The sequence below is a fragment of the Leucopleurus acutus genome, assembly GCF_964270905.1.
Source record: "Leucopleurus acutus genome assembly, chromosome: 4".
In the NCBI taxonomy this organism is placed as follows: Eukaryota; Metazoa; Chordata; class Mammalia; order Artiodactyla; family Delphinidae; genus Leucopleurus; species Leucopleurus acutus.
In genome coordinates, this window is record NC_139146.1 from 86,427,701 (window position 1) to 86,443,247 (window position 15,547).

Below are 15,547 nucleotides of genomic sequence, written 5' to 3' on the forward strand. Positions count from 1 at the left end.
TAATATTATCATAAGAATAATTGACTAATAATAAAAATATAATTGCATAATTATTCAATTTCCTACTATAACTTTAAATTCTACCTCCAAATGATAAGCCAATCTATTTTCATTTGCAGTCTTCACTATCATCAATCTAACCCTATTCAGTTTCATATCTAATCTGGACTTACTGAAGTACCCTTCCAATATCACTTCTTCAACTTCTACACACCTGCAACTTACTCTCCATAGAGAAACTTTTCTGATTTTCAAAAAAATTCTATTTCAGAAAATATCATACTTGAGCAAAATGGTTTAATAACTTTCTCTTATATGTACATTAAAATCTATACTCTTTGAAATGGCCCACAAGACCCTAGTTTTCTAATCTTATGTTGTTTCACTTTCCCCCTTCATTGATATCAGCTTCCTTTAAACTTTCCATGATAAGAATTTCTTTCCTGTAGTGACAGCATCAAGACTGTAGAAGGAGATCTCTACTGTCATCCACACAGAATATTGATATTGGCAGTCATCCAGGAATGAAGGTAAGTTTCTGGGAGTCCGGTGGAGAAGTTTTATCCCACCATTGGAGCAAATCATTCCAAGAACAGATTCATTGAAGAGGGTAAGAAAACAATTTCACTTTGCCTGTGTCATTCCTTCCACAGGGCATTATGGACCAGTTCCCGGAAAGTTCCTTGTAAGAACTTCTTCTTTAGGAGAACTGTAATTTCTCCTACAGTGGAAAGTGAAATCTTATGAGTACTTGGTTTCCCCAGCAATAAGGGATGTCCACTTCTTTCTCACCTTTTCCAGATTACTGAGGTGATCTGCAAAGCTAAGGAGATAGGAGAGGCTGGGATCATCACCAGGCCTTAGAACTTATCAAAGCAAGGCTAGTAATCACTCTGTGGTTCTTCCTTCTAAACAATTTCTGGACTCCATTAGGAAGCCTGCCCACCATCTTCTTGGGACAACTCATCAGAAGACTGCTCTGTGGGGCCACAGCCCCCCTCAATGCTTTGTGCTCCTTTACTAAACGCTGCTGCTCCTTCTCCCTGACCCACAGAGCTGTCTCCAGCTGTACACTGCCATGGAGAATAAGAGTAAGCAAGTGCAGAAACCTGACCCATATCTGTAGGACTGGGATAAGACTCACAAACTTGAACATTTCAGGACTCTACACTAGGGAAAACAAATTGGAGACCCTCAACACACAGCTTCCATTGTGGAATCAAAAGAAGGCATACAACCTGAAGAAATCCCCCTAAAGAGGGAAAAAGCAATGTGGAACAGACATATCCATAAGAAAGGTCTGAGAAAGTCTCAGATTTTCTAGTCAGACTGAGAGGTGAAAGCATTTTTGTCCCAAAGCCAGTCAGTAACGATTGTGTGAGGTAACTGATGCTTTATGTGCAAACACCAACACAAGCCTTTAAGGAACATAAAAAATTAAGGAAACATGACATCACCAAAGGAACACAATAACTTTCCAGCAACAAATTACAAAGAAATACAGATCTATGAATTCCCTGAGAAGAATTTTAAATAATTTTTAAAGGAAGCTAAGAGAGCTGTGAGAGAACACAGACAATGAAATACAGCTCAGTGAAATCAAGAAAACAATACATGAACAAAATGAAACATTCAACACAGACAGAAATCATAAAAAGAAACAAAAATGAAACAGGAAAAATTATAGACCATATTTTTCTAAAAATAACACAACAATGAAAAGAAACAAACAACATACCCCAGAAATCCTGGAACTAAAGAATGCAATGAAAAATGAATACAGAGCCTCAAGAGCAGACTCAGTGAAGCAGAAAAAAGAATCTGTGAGCTCAAAGACAAGTCATTGGAAATTATCTAGTCAGAAGACAAAAAGGAAAAAAGACCAAAAAGGAGTGCTGGAGGCTTATGTGAAGAACGGGATACCTTAAAGTTAAACAATACTTGCATTATTGGATTCTCAGCAGGAGAAGAGAGGGAACAAGGTGCAGAAAGCTTAATTTAAGAAATAATAGCTAAAACTTCTCAAGCTGGGGGAGGGATATGGACTTCCAGGTACATGGAACTCAGAGGTTCCCACACAGAATCACCAAAGAGAAGACTTAACCAAGACATATGATAATCAAATTCTCAATAGTTAAGAACAAAGAGCAAAGGGAGAAAAATACCAAACCAGCAAGAGAGAAAAAAACAACTCACTTCATACAAGGGAACTCCCCATAGAGATATTAATAAATTTCTCAGCAGAAACTTTGCAGACCAGGACAGATTTGGTTGGTATATTAAAAGTTCCAAAAGAAAAAAACCTATGATCCTGAAATATTTTATGTGAAAATGATGTCCTTCAGAAATAAAGGAATGATACTTTCCCATACAAACAAAAGCTGAAATGGTAGAAAACTCAGACCAATATCTCTGATGAATATAGATGTCAATTTTTTTCAACAAGACATTAGCAAACCAAATTCAACAGTACAAAAAAGGGACCATACACTGTGATCAAATAAGATTTATCTCTGGGATTCAAGGATGGGTCAACATACATAAATCAGTATTATGATACACAATATTGACAGAATGAAAAATAAAACTCATATGAGCATATTATAGACACAAAAATTTTGAAAAAAATATAACATCTTTTCATGATAAAAATGCTTAACAAGTTAGGAATAAAAAGAACATGACTCAACATGATAAAGGCAATCTATGCAAACCCACAGCTAACATCATACATAATAGTGAAAGTGACAGCTTTTCCTCTGGGATTTCATCAGGAATAACACATGTGCTCTATTCAATACTGTACTAGAAGTCCTGGCTAGAGCAATCAGTCAAGGCAAGGAAATAAAAGGCACCCAAATTGGAAAGAAAGAAGTAAAATTGCATTTCTTTGCAGATGATATTATCTTTTATATAGGAAATTATAAAGACTACCAAAAAGTTTTTAGAAGTGACCAGTGAATTCAGTGTATTTGCAGAGTACAAGTCAATGTACAGAAATGGGTTGTATTTCTGTACACTAACAACAGAACATCTCAAAAAAGAACAAAGAAAACAACTCCATCCAAAATAGCTCAAAAAGAATAAATGTTTAGGAGTAAATTTACCTAGGATGTGAAAGTTCTGTACACCAAAAATTATAAGACTTATTTGAAATAAATAGAAGAAGACACAGAAAGTTGGAATGATTCCCATATTCATGAATTAGTAGAATTAATATTGTTAAAATATCCATACTATCCAAAGCCTTCTGTATTCAATGCAATTAATGTAAAAATTCCAAGGCATCTTCACAAAAATAAGAAACACAATCCTAATATTTATATGGAGCCACAAAATAATTGCCAAAGTAATCCTGAGAAAGAAGGACAAAGCTAGAAGGCTCACACTTCCTGACTTCAAATTATGTTACAAAGCTATAGTAATCAAAACAGTATGACACTGGCATAAAATATGCATGTAGACCAATGGAACAGAATTGAGAGTTTAAAACAAAAAAAGCTTTGACTATAAGGTTAACTCATATTTTATATGGGATCCAATAACACTAAATGGGGAAATGATAGTTTCTTTTATAAATGGGGTTAGAAAACTGGATAACCACATGCCAAATAATTAAACTGGACCCCTATCCTACATCACTCACAAAATTTAGCATGCAATTGATAGAGACTTAAACATAACAAAAACTGAAAGCATTCATAGAAGAATAGTTAGGAGAAATGCTCTTTGACTTTGGTCTTGGCATTGATTTTTTTTGATTGACACCAGAAGCACAGCAACCACAGCAAAAATAAACAAGTGGGACTATATCAAACTAATAAGTTCTACACAGGAAGAATAAAAATAAACAAAATAAAAGGCACCCTACAGAATGGGAGAAAATATTTGCAAATCATATATCTGATAAGGCATTAATATCCAAACTACATAAAGAACTCTATACTTAATAGTTTAAAAAATCTGTTTTAAAATGGGTAGACACATTGAATAATTTTCCCAAAGAATACATATTATAAATCACCAAGAGGTATGTGAAGATGTGCTCAACATTTCTAACCATCACAGAAATGCAAACCAAAGCCACAATGATCTATCACCTCACATCTGTTAGAATAGCTATTATCAAGTACAAGACACAAGAAGTATTTGTGACCATATGGACAAAAGAGAACTCTAGTGTACTATTTGGGGGAATGTAAATTAGTACAGCTACTATGGAAAACAGTATGGAGGTTTTGTGAAAAAAAAAATAGAGCTACACATATTTAGCAATTCCCCTTCTGGGTACATATCCAATGGAAATGGAAACAGGATCTTACAGCGATATCTGCACTCATGTTCATTTTAGCATTAATAACTACAGCCAAGATATAGAAATAATCTAAGTAAGTGTCCATCAATAGATGAATGGGCAAATTGATGTGATATATGTATACAATAGAAGATTAGTTAGCTATGAGAAAGAAGGAAATCTTTCCATCTGCCACAGCATAGATGGACATTGTGGGCATAATGCTAAGTGAAATAAGTTTGACAGAGAAAGACATACTGTATGATATCACTTATATGTGGAATCTAAAGAAGCCAAACTTATAGAAACAGAGAATAGAATTGTGGTTTCTAGAAGGTAGGGGTTAAAGTGAAGGGAGAGATGATGGTAAAAGTGCACAAACATACAATTATAAGATGAATGAGTTCTGGGGACCTAATGTACTGCATGGTGACTATTGTTAATAATACTGTATTACACTTGAAAGTTGCTAAGTGAAAACATTTTCAATGTTTTCACCACAAAAGCAAAGAATGGTAATTATGTGGTGTCTCAAAGATGTTATTTAATGCTAAGGCAGTAATTATTTCTAATATAAAAGCATTTCAAGTCACCTCAAATTTATACTATGTTGTATGTTGATTATATCTCCATAAATGTTTGGATATCATTAAAAATTTCTTGTATTAATGATTCTACTGAATTATATTTGTTATGAACCACAAAAGGGATAAATAACTTTGACCCACAGCCAATGAATTCATCCATTATCAGTATTACTCTCTCAAGGTTATTAGATGTTTCCTGGCTTGGATGTTAACCATTTGTACTTTAGTAGGAAAAAACTAAAAGTGTTTATTTTGTTCTCTTAGTCTTAGGAAGTCTGGAAAAATAAGAGAGTGGGCTTTCTCTTGGATTTGAGTTCAGTGAGTCACTAAATTTTTACATTACAAAAATTCCATTCTTGTTGCAAAGCTTCCTCCGGTTCTGCTTTAATTTGTTTATTCAAAGATTTTTCCAAGTCATTTAAATTTCTTAGTAATTAAGTCAGTTAAGGTATTGACTCCATTTTTGTCCATGATGGTATAACTGGAACCAGACTAACCCTCTGCCACAAACAACTAGAGAACTGGACAAATTATATGTAACAACTATTTTCAGGTATTGAACAGGCATCACAGAAACTTAACAACTAAGAGAAGGGAAGCTAATGAGGTGAACCCTAAGATCACCATAGCTTTCTGACTATAGCCACTTTTGATATTACATTGCCAAAAATAGAATCAATAGCAGAAACTGGGGGTATCAATGAGTGAAGAAAAAGAAATGAGAACTTGAGGAGAATTGACATCTGGGAAAGAAACTGCCATAAATTGGAAATTCAAAATGCTCTATACTGTTTTCTACTGAAAAACTAAGGTACTCAGTTTGTGTTGATGCTGAAGTCAATTTTCACCTGTGGCCTTAAAATATCTTGATTTTTATACCACTTTTATACCTCTCAGTCTTAGGAACCAATAAAATTGCTAAAATTCTGGGTCAATGAAATGTGACCTTTTTGCAGAGTCCATGTAGATAATAAAATAAAATCATTTCCAGTATTATCTATTTCTGTCAGGGTAAATAGCCAGTGTGAAAGGGATCCAATTTAGGAAATTGGCCTCAGTGTCCAGTTGGTCTACTCTAGCAATGATGCCCTATCAGGAACTCAATGTTTAATTCTCTTCCAAGCAGATATGATCCTTTTGACACTCAGGGAGTAGTTACATGAGCCTCAGTAAATAGGATCCCATACACTGGGGCCCATGCATAGCTTTACTCTCTGTCACCATAGTCACTTTGTTAATTTGTTCTAGGAGCCAGAACTGGGGTGGATGATGATAAAAGCGGTCTGATGTGACCTGGCTGGGTAATTTTGCCTACTTAATTGCTTAATGCCAATTCTATGATGGTTGGTCTCTGGTGAGAAATAACATGATGTCCCATGGTTGAGTGTTCCATATTTAACAGGGTCCCATAACATGTCAGGAGTTGTTTTTCCAAAAACACATAATTCTTCAGTCCAGATGACTTTATATTGCTGTGTTGTGATTCTTCTATTAAGCTTGGCAGAGATTCCATACAGTGTCTTCTCTCACTGCTGATGTATTTAATGCTATAAGGTCTACCTAATATTACAGACTATTACAGGCTGGACCTACTGCAGAATTCTTTCCTGCTCTGGGTCCATTCAGAACTGATAGTCTTTTGAGTTATCTGGCCTACGAGTCACAGAATGGAAAAATATGCTTCCCCTAATTCCTGAAAAGGCCTACAATATCTATTATTTTTCTTTGCAGAAAAAAGGCAAAATGCAAAATCTATCCTCTTTTGGAAATGATAACCTTAAATATCCCTGATCACTGGATCTCAATTAATTTTACTGATGTGGAAGATCACACTTGAATATTCATAGGGTTTTTCTCCCACTTTCTAAAGCTCATGTGTCTCCCACTTTCTAAAGCTCAGTTGCCCAACATACTAACCACTTTTTGCTCATCTTTCTGATTTGCATAGTGTTGTCAACATAGCTGTTTAGTACAATTTTCTGAAGGATATCCAGATAATTCATATCTCATTGGCCTATATTATGAGGGAAGAGAAGAAAGTTTATTTTATATAGTCTTCAGGCAAAATTGTATATACATGTATACTATTGTCTTTTCCAAGTGAATGAGAACTGTATCTGATCTCCTTTCAGATAGGGATGGCAGAGAACACAGTTACCAGAACAATGACCTCATCCCATGTACCTGAAGATGTATTAATATGCTTTAGCAGAGATATCACATCAGACACAGAGTGTGAGAGTAGAATGAATTCTTGTATGAGTTTGCAGGATCCACTACCATTTTCCAGGATCTTTTGGTTTTGAGGGGCCCAGATAGGATGGAGCTCATCATCCTGCATTCTTTAACTCTTTAAGATCTTTAATTTTCACCATACACAGAAGTGTGATCCTGTCTTCTGTTTGTGTTTTTGGGGTCAAGTGGTGGTGAGAGTAAGTTGTTTCAAGTCTGTAATGGGTTGAATAGTGGACACCCCAAAGTATGTCCAAGTTGTAACTCCCAGGATCTATAAAATTGACCTTATATGGAGAAATCAGTCTTTGAAATATACAGGCATACCTCATTTTATTGTGCTTTGCTTTTCTGTGTTTCACAAATATCAGCTTTTTAACAATTGAATGTTTGTGGCAAACATGAGTCAACCAAGTCAATCAATGCCATATTTTCAACAGCATTTGCTCACTACATACCTCTGTGTCACATCTGGGTAATTCCTGTAATATTTCAAACTTTTTCATTATTATTATGTTTGTTGTGGTGATCTGTGATCAGTGATCTTTGATATTACTATTGTAATTTTAGGGGGTGCCACAGAACCTCACCCATACAAAATGATGAACTTAATCAATAAATACATGTGTTCTAACTGCTCCATCAACTGGCTATTCACCTGTCACTCTCCTGCTCTTCAGATCTCCCTATTCCCTTAGACACAACAGTATTGAAATTAGGCCATTAAAAACCCTGCAATGGTCTCTGTGTTTTCAACTGAAAGAGTTGATTATCTCTCCTTTAAATCAAAGGTAAAAATAATAAAGCTTAAGGAGAAAGGCATATTGAAAGCTAAGACAGACCAAAATCTAGGCTTCTTGCACCAAAGATTTTTTTTTTTTTTGCAAAGGAAATGTTCTTGAAGGAAATTAAAAATGCTACTCCAGTGAACACACAAACGATAAAGTGAAACAGCCTTATTGCTGAAATGGAGAAAGATTTCATGGTCTAGTTAGAAGATTAAACCAGCCACAACATTCCCTTAAACCAAAGCCTAAACCAGAGCAAGGTCCTAACTCTTTTCAATTCTAAGAAGGCTGCAAGAGGTGAGGAAGCTGCCTAAGAAAAATTGGAACTAGCAGAGTTTGGATCATAAGGTTTAAGGAAAGAAGCCCTCTTCAAAACATAAAAGTGCAAGGTAAAGCAACAAGTGCTGATGTAGAAGCTGTGCTAAGTTATCCAGAAGATCTAGCTAAGATAATTCATGAAGGTGACTACAGGCAGCAGATTTTCAATGTAGATGAAACAGCCTTATATTGAAAGAAAATGCCATTTAGGACATTCATAGCTAATGAGGAGAAATCAATATCTGGCTTCAAATTTTCAGAGAACAGGCTGACTCTCTTGTTATGGGCCAAGCAGCTGGTGATTTGAAGTTGAAGTCAAAGTTCATTTGCCATTTTGAAAATTCTAGGCCCTTAAGAATTATGATAAATCTACTCTGCCTGTGCTTTATAAATTGAACAACAAGGCCTCGATGACAGCATATCTCTTTACAATGTATATTTACAGCTAAATATTTTCAGCCCACCTCTGAGACCTACTGTCAGAGAAAAGAACCTTTCAAAATATTACTGCTCACTGACAAGGCACCTGATCATCCAAGAGCTCTCATGGAGATGTACAATGAGACTAATATTGTTTTCATACCTTCTAACACAATGTCCATCATGCATCGCATGGACCAAGGACTAACTAAAACTTTCAAGTCTTATTATTTAAGAAATACATTTTGTTAGGCTATAGCTGTCATGGATAGTGATTTCTCTGATGGATCTGGTCAAAGTGAATTGAAAACCTTCTGAAAAAAACTCACCATTTTAGATACCATTAAGAACATTTGTGATTTATGGGAAAAGGTCAAAATATCAACATTAACAGAAGTTTCAAAGAAATTGATTCCAGCTCTAATGGATGATTTTTAAGGAGTTCAAGACTTCAATGGAGGAAGGAACTGCACGTGTGAAAATAGCAAGAGGATTCAGAAGTGGAACCTAGGCAAAAAATATACAAATCAATTTTCACTGCAAAGTAAAGGAACTGTTACATGGAGGATTACTGGACTGAATATCAATATCATGACATAGTATGAGTATGTTTCATGTTTGGTAATTGCAATCATTGTTGCTTTTGTTGTGGTCATCCATTTACAGTGCTTGGTGTCAGTCTATCTTTTGTAAAAATAAAATACAGTGTGTGTGTGTGTGTGTGTGTGTGTGTGTGTGTGTGTGTGAAAATAAATAAATAAATAGTAATAGAACCTAAGATTTAGAAATAAATAATAAATAAATAAAATAATTTATTTTAATGTTAAAAAAAAAAAAGAAGTGGAGCCTAGGGATTTCCCTGGTGGTCCAGTGGTAAAGAATCCGCCTTCCAATTCAGGGGACATGGGTTCAATTCCTGGTCAGGGAACGAAGATTCCACATGCCACGGGGCAATTAAGTCTGCGCGCCACATCTACTGAGCTTGTGCACCTCAGTGAGAGAACCTGTGTGCCGCAAACTACAGAGCCCATGCACTCTGGAACCCACACCACAACTAGAGAAAAGAAAACCCACCCTCCATAACTAGAGAGAAGCCCACGTGCTACCCCTAAGACCCGAAGCAGCCAAAAAAAAAGAAGTGGAGACTAAAGATGTGACTGAATTGCTGCAATCTCATGATAGAACTAATGGGTGAGGAGTTGCTTCTTATGGATTAGTAAAGAAAGTGACTTCTTGAGATGGAAAGTAGTGCTGGTGCAGATGCTATGAAGATTGTTGAAATGAAAACAAATGATTTAGAATATTGCATAAACTTAGTTGATAAAGGGGCAGCAAGGTTTGAGAGGATTGACTCCAATTTCAAATGAAGTTCTATTGAGCACAAAATGTTTTCAAATAGCATTGTATGTTACAGAGAAACAAAAGAAAGAGTCAATTGATGTGCCACAGCCACCCTTGTCTTAAGCAACCACCAGCCTGATTCATTAACAGTCATCAAAAAGGTAAGACCTCCACCAGCAAAAAGATTATGACACATTGAAGGTTCAGATGATGATTAACATTGATTAGCAATAAAATCTTTTTTAATTAAGGAAGGTACATTTTTTTACACACTTAATAGATTACATTACAGTGCAAACATAACTTTTACATCTACTGAGAAACAAATAAATTTGTGACTCACTTCACTGTGACCTTTGCTTTGCTGTGGTGGTCTGGAATCCAACCTGCTATACCTCTGATGTATGCCTGTAATTAAGTTAAAGATATCGAGATAAGTTCATACTGGATTTAGGATGGGCTCTAAATCCAATGACAGATATTCTTATGACAAGAAGGATGGAAAGGGTTTATAGACACACAAAGGAAAAGGTGATGTGAAGAGAGAGACAGCAATTGGAGAGAAACCACAGCCAAGGAACAACATGCATTGTCAGAAGCCAACAGAATCTTGTAGCGAGCCATGGAATGGATTTTTCAAGAAATCTCAAAAAGTAATGGAACATAACAACACCTTGATTTCAGACTTCTGGCTTCCATAACTGTGAAAGAATAAATTTCAGTTGTTATAAACTACCAAGTTTGTGGTAATTTGTTATAGCAGCCCTAGGAATCTAATACAGAGTGCTTCTACCCGACCTTTCTCACTATTATAACTTTTATCCCACATGTCAAGGATACAGTTTGCATTTGTGCCACTGACAAAGTATTTCTATCCAATTATATATTTGAGGGACTGAAAAAATCATTAGCTGTCCCAGGATGCTGTCATCCTCTTGGGAAAGAATTGAGGAAATTATTAGCATGTACACTTACTGTGATGCTACAGCGTTCTTCCTCTAAAGGACTTAGTCTCTTCATTAGTCAATGGATCAGGTCTAAAAACTCTCAGGTCTAAAAGCTTGACAAGTGATTATGATTTGAGTGAAGCGATGGTCCTCATCCTTCTGATACTGATCCTCAAACTCTTCTGGTAGTATAGACAGGACAATGCCCTTTTTGGTGGCCTGTTTATCTCTATCACCATATTGATAGCTTTTCATGGGTTAAGACTGCTTGGCTGCCACTCTAACCTCACTGTTCACTGTGATCATTGTGACTGTCTGACTTCTGATGATTGAGTACCATCACCTAGTCTCTCTTATTTTTGGATTTGATTACAATTAACGTCATTGAGCTCAGTTTTGTTACTGTCAACCACCTGGTCCTCAGAATATGGCAACACTGAACAATTTATAACTTCAGTAAACAATCATGTGGTAGATTTTCCAGACTTACAAGCATATAAATCTTAATATATCCACTATTCGAAGCCTTTGGATTCCTTCTTTCACTGTTTATCATGGCACTTCCAGCATATCAGTTTTACTTCCTATGGGCCATCACTTTTTCCAAGTTTCTACAGGAATCTTAGTACTCTGTTACCACCATCTCCTGGAGTCTGAACCCAGGTATTAAATCCTATGTCCTGAGAGTGCTCCAAAGTTTTAAATGATGCTTCCTTATACAACTTTATGTTTTACTTTCCTTAATCCTATTCTTCAGCATACAGTTCCATATATAATCTCTCAGTTCCTGCTGGTAAATATTGGATAGGTCCTCCAGTTCTTTTGAGCTATACTATGTTTCCTCCCTTGGTTGATCCTTCTTATACCTGGCTTTATACACTGTGACTTAACCCTAGTCATTGGCCTGTGGCCAAGAGGGGAGATAAGAGCAGATACTGAGAGGGACATAAGATGTTCTGTAGGGTAGAGGACCCTATATCATCCTCAAACAATGGAGAAGTGCTACCCCTTCACAGAGAGGAGTGGGCTCAGGGGAATCTAGGAATTCAAGATTTTCACATACATTCACTATTTCTCTGATGTCTTGGCATTCTTTTCTTTCTCAACCAGGGTCCTGCTCTTCAAAAAAGTTAAAACTACGTTGGGAATTTAAGTAGAACTGGAAATGTTTTATTTTAAAATAAAACTGATTTTTCTTTTTCTTTTGCCTTCTGCAAGAGATGAGAATTGCTTTATATTCTGACAAGGAGACTCCTCTGGCTTTCTCACTTAGTCTTAATATGATGGTCTAAAGTTCTCATTCTATCATATTTTCCAAAGCACTAATTCTGCAGAAACAAACATGTACCTTCATTTTCCTCATAATTTCTGCTTTTTCCATATTTATCAAATACATTATATATCACAAACACTGCTACCTTCTATTGGGTTTTAAAATGGGTCATGAGGCAGGACCAAATTCAAGGCTGGAGAAGTAGCTTCACCTCTTGACAGGAGGAGTTACAAAGAAAACGTAACCATTTATATTATACTGCAGTAAGAAACTTCATTAAATATAAATAAACTCATGAGGAACTACATCTTTCAAACATGGTTTTAGTAAAAAATCTACTTTAAGCATAAGAAAGTATGACTACTTTATGTAAACTTTATGTTTGTTTGCCTTACAAATCAAACATTTCTAAGGGCTCACACCTGATGTTCCTGCAGCTTTCAGAATGATATCTGTGATATCTCCTCTCCAGATCAAATTTTTCTATTACTGTATCTGTGCTATTTCTCTATTAGGAAGGAAAATTGCTTAGTTATGGATGAGTTGTCTCTGGGCATTGTTATTACTCCTTCCTTCTCAATGGATTAAAATTCATTTGCTAAGGAAAACTAAAACTTTGGGGATTAACATTAGAATTATTATTATCAAGTATCTATTTTCTGATTCTACTATTACTGCCAATAGGCTTTTACAACCAAGTCAGTTCTCCAGCCTAACTCTCCAGATTTTTTATGTCATTCCTTGAACAGGCACCCATCACAGCATTGTTGATTTAGTCTATGGATAGAAGCTGACAAAGGAGATATTTTGACCAAGCTATAATATATAAAAGTGCTAATTTTTAGCTTTTTGCTGTTGAATCTCCCTTTTACCCATTCCTCCTTGCTTAGTAATATTTTTCAGTTTTTCCAATACTTATATTTTTTCTTGAAACCAGAGACACAAATTTAGATATGGGAAAACATTTGATAGATTAAATCATGCTATACTTCTTCATGGACTTGTTCTTTCCAGGAAGTTATCAAGCAACTTTTATTTATATTAAATTGCAATAATCAATACATTTCAGGAAGTTCCAGCTTACCTAGGAAGAAATATATAAATGACATGGAGATGGAGGTGAAAGACATCATTTCACTTAGTGCATCTCATTCATCACTCACCTTACTGATCATGAATTAACCAGGAATTTAGTCCTGCAATAACCTTTATTCTATAAAATATACATAGTAGGATGAGTCTTTTCGCTATGGAAGGGAAGACTTGTTGATTCCTGGTGAGATCTGCATCATTAGGGAGGACTCTTAAGCCACTGGGGTTTCTCTGCTTGCCTTTCTTTATACCCCAAAAGGAAATTCACCTTCCCACGTGTAACCTATTTATCCTCTGGTGGCTGACTAGGTGCAACTGGAGACCAAATTGAGACACATGTGAGTGATGCAAATTCTTTATGCTGCACTTCCATACTTAGCATGGAAGAAATTGTAATCTTTAGAAATCAATTTCTCATTTAACCATTTATATCGACCTTGGGGCATTTCTTCATTCTCAGTGAGCATGATGAAATAGCAGTTTTATATCAATAAAGGAAGAAAGGTCTAATTTGTTCCAAACTCTCCATGAGTTTTAGGATCATCACTATTGCTAACTGCATGATGAGATTTTATGTCTAGGAGTCCTGGAAAGGAGACAGGATCTAAAATGAAGCATGTTAACCAGGGCAAATGATCCACGATGTGGGGAGCTTTCCCTCTGTAGAAGAATCATGATTTTACCACCTGACAAAGGTGAAAAACAGGTGCCTGCATTTCATGGTGTCATGTTGACTTCTGATATCATACAGGAGTGGTTTACATCTGAAGATATAAAAAGGTCATCTCTGTGGGAAATTAATGGAGGAATTGAGAGTGAGGTATTAGAGCCAGAATCTAGAACCATGGTAGAATTGGAGTGGGATTCATAAGCAAAGAACCTGCAGAGGAAATGACATTGAGAAGCCAAGGGTAGGTAGTGATTCAATGTGCATTGCTGAACTGATAGTTCCTTGTTCCATAGGCAGCAGACTCAAAAGTCCCAACTGTATTGCCATTTGAAATATCACCATTGATAGTCCCATAAATTTGGGGAGTATAGTAGATCTGAGGCTGTAGGTTAATCATTATTTTTGGTAAAATATGTAGAACATTACAGTAACAAACACTCCTCATCAGAAAAGGGAAGCAAGTTTGACAATCAAGACATACAACCATATGAATCACTTTTTATTTATAACAGATAGAGCTTCACTTTGTGTTCACACATATATGCATGTGCACATGTACAAAATACCTGCATACACCTATTATCATTTTCAAATAAGTCATGACACAGAAGATATTTGAGCAGGATTTCCTAACATATAGATTATATAATATAGATTATATGTAGTTTACAAATAGAGTATTTTAAATCATATTGTTTTAACTGACTAGGAAAGCCAGAGGTCATCAAACTCCAGGAAAAATCTTCTTATTGAAACTTAAACTGGAAAAATATAGCATATTAGAAAGGTTTAACCTCTGCATACCTAAAATTATTACCAGATTGTTAATTTAGTTAATATAATGATGCATAGATAATATAAATAGGTAAATATTTGTGTTTAAGAAAAGCTTTGGTCTCTATAAATAGAATATATTCATTTATTTTTAGGAGTAGTTTTTTTTAATAAACAGAAATTGTTAACAACGTATCCAAATCTTGAGTTTAAACTCCCTTATATTAAATCATTTTATAAGAATGAAAAAGTAAAGAGATATCTTGACATTAAGATTAAACTATGATTTTAAAGATTATTATAGGAAAGGACATTACCTTATTGCCAGAATAAATGATTTAGAAGTATGGTAAGTTATTGTTTTGATTACATGAATTAGATCTTAAACCAAACAGCATTAGTGCTTACATTTTTGAAACTTTATACCTTAACGTATAATAATTATTTATTTCAAATCTCATAAAATTAAGAAAATACATTTTTTCTGCTATATTTCTTTATAGTTAATTTGCCATTTAAGAATAAATTTATATTTACATTGTACTTATTTGTGCCACTATTCCTGTTTAAAAAAATAGATAAATGCCCAAATAATTTTCATTTGTCCTAAGATAATTTTATATTATTTTCTAAAATAATTTTATATTTGATAGACTTATGTTTGTTCTATGATAGTAACTTTCAGTCTATTTTGCTTGGGTTATAAATATCAAAGTCCATAGTAAATTATTACTGAACTTGGTTGATATGTATTATATTGAATAATTTTTTTGACCTCATGGGCAAATTATTGGCAAGCATACTGAAGATA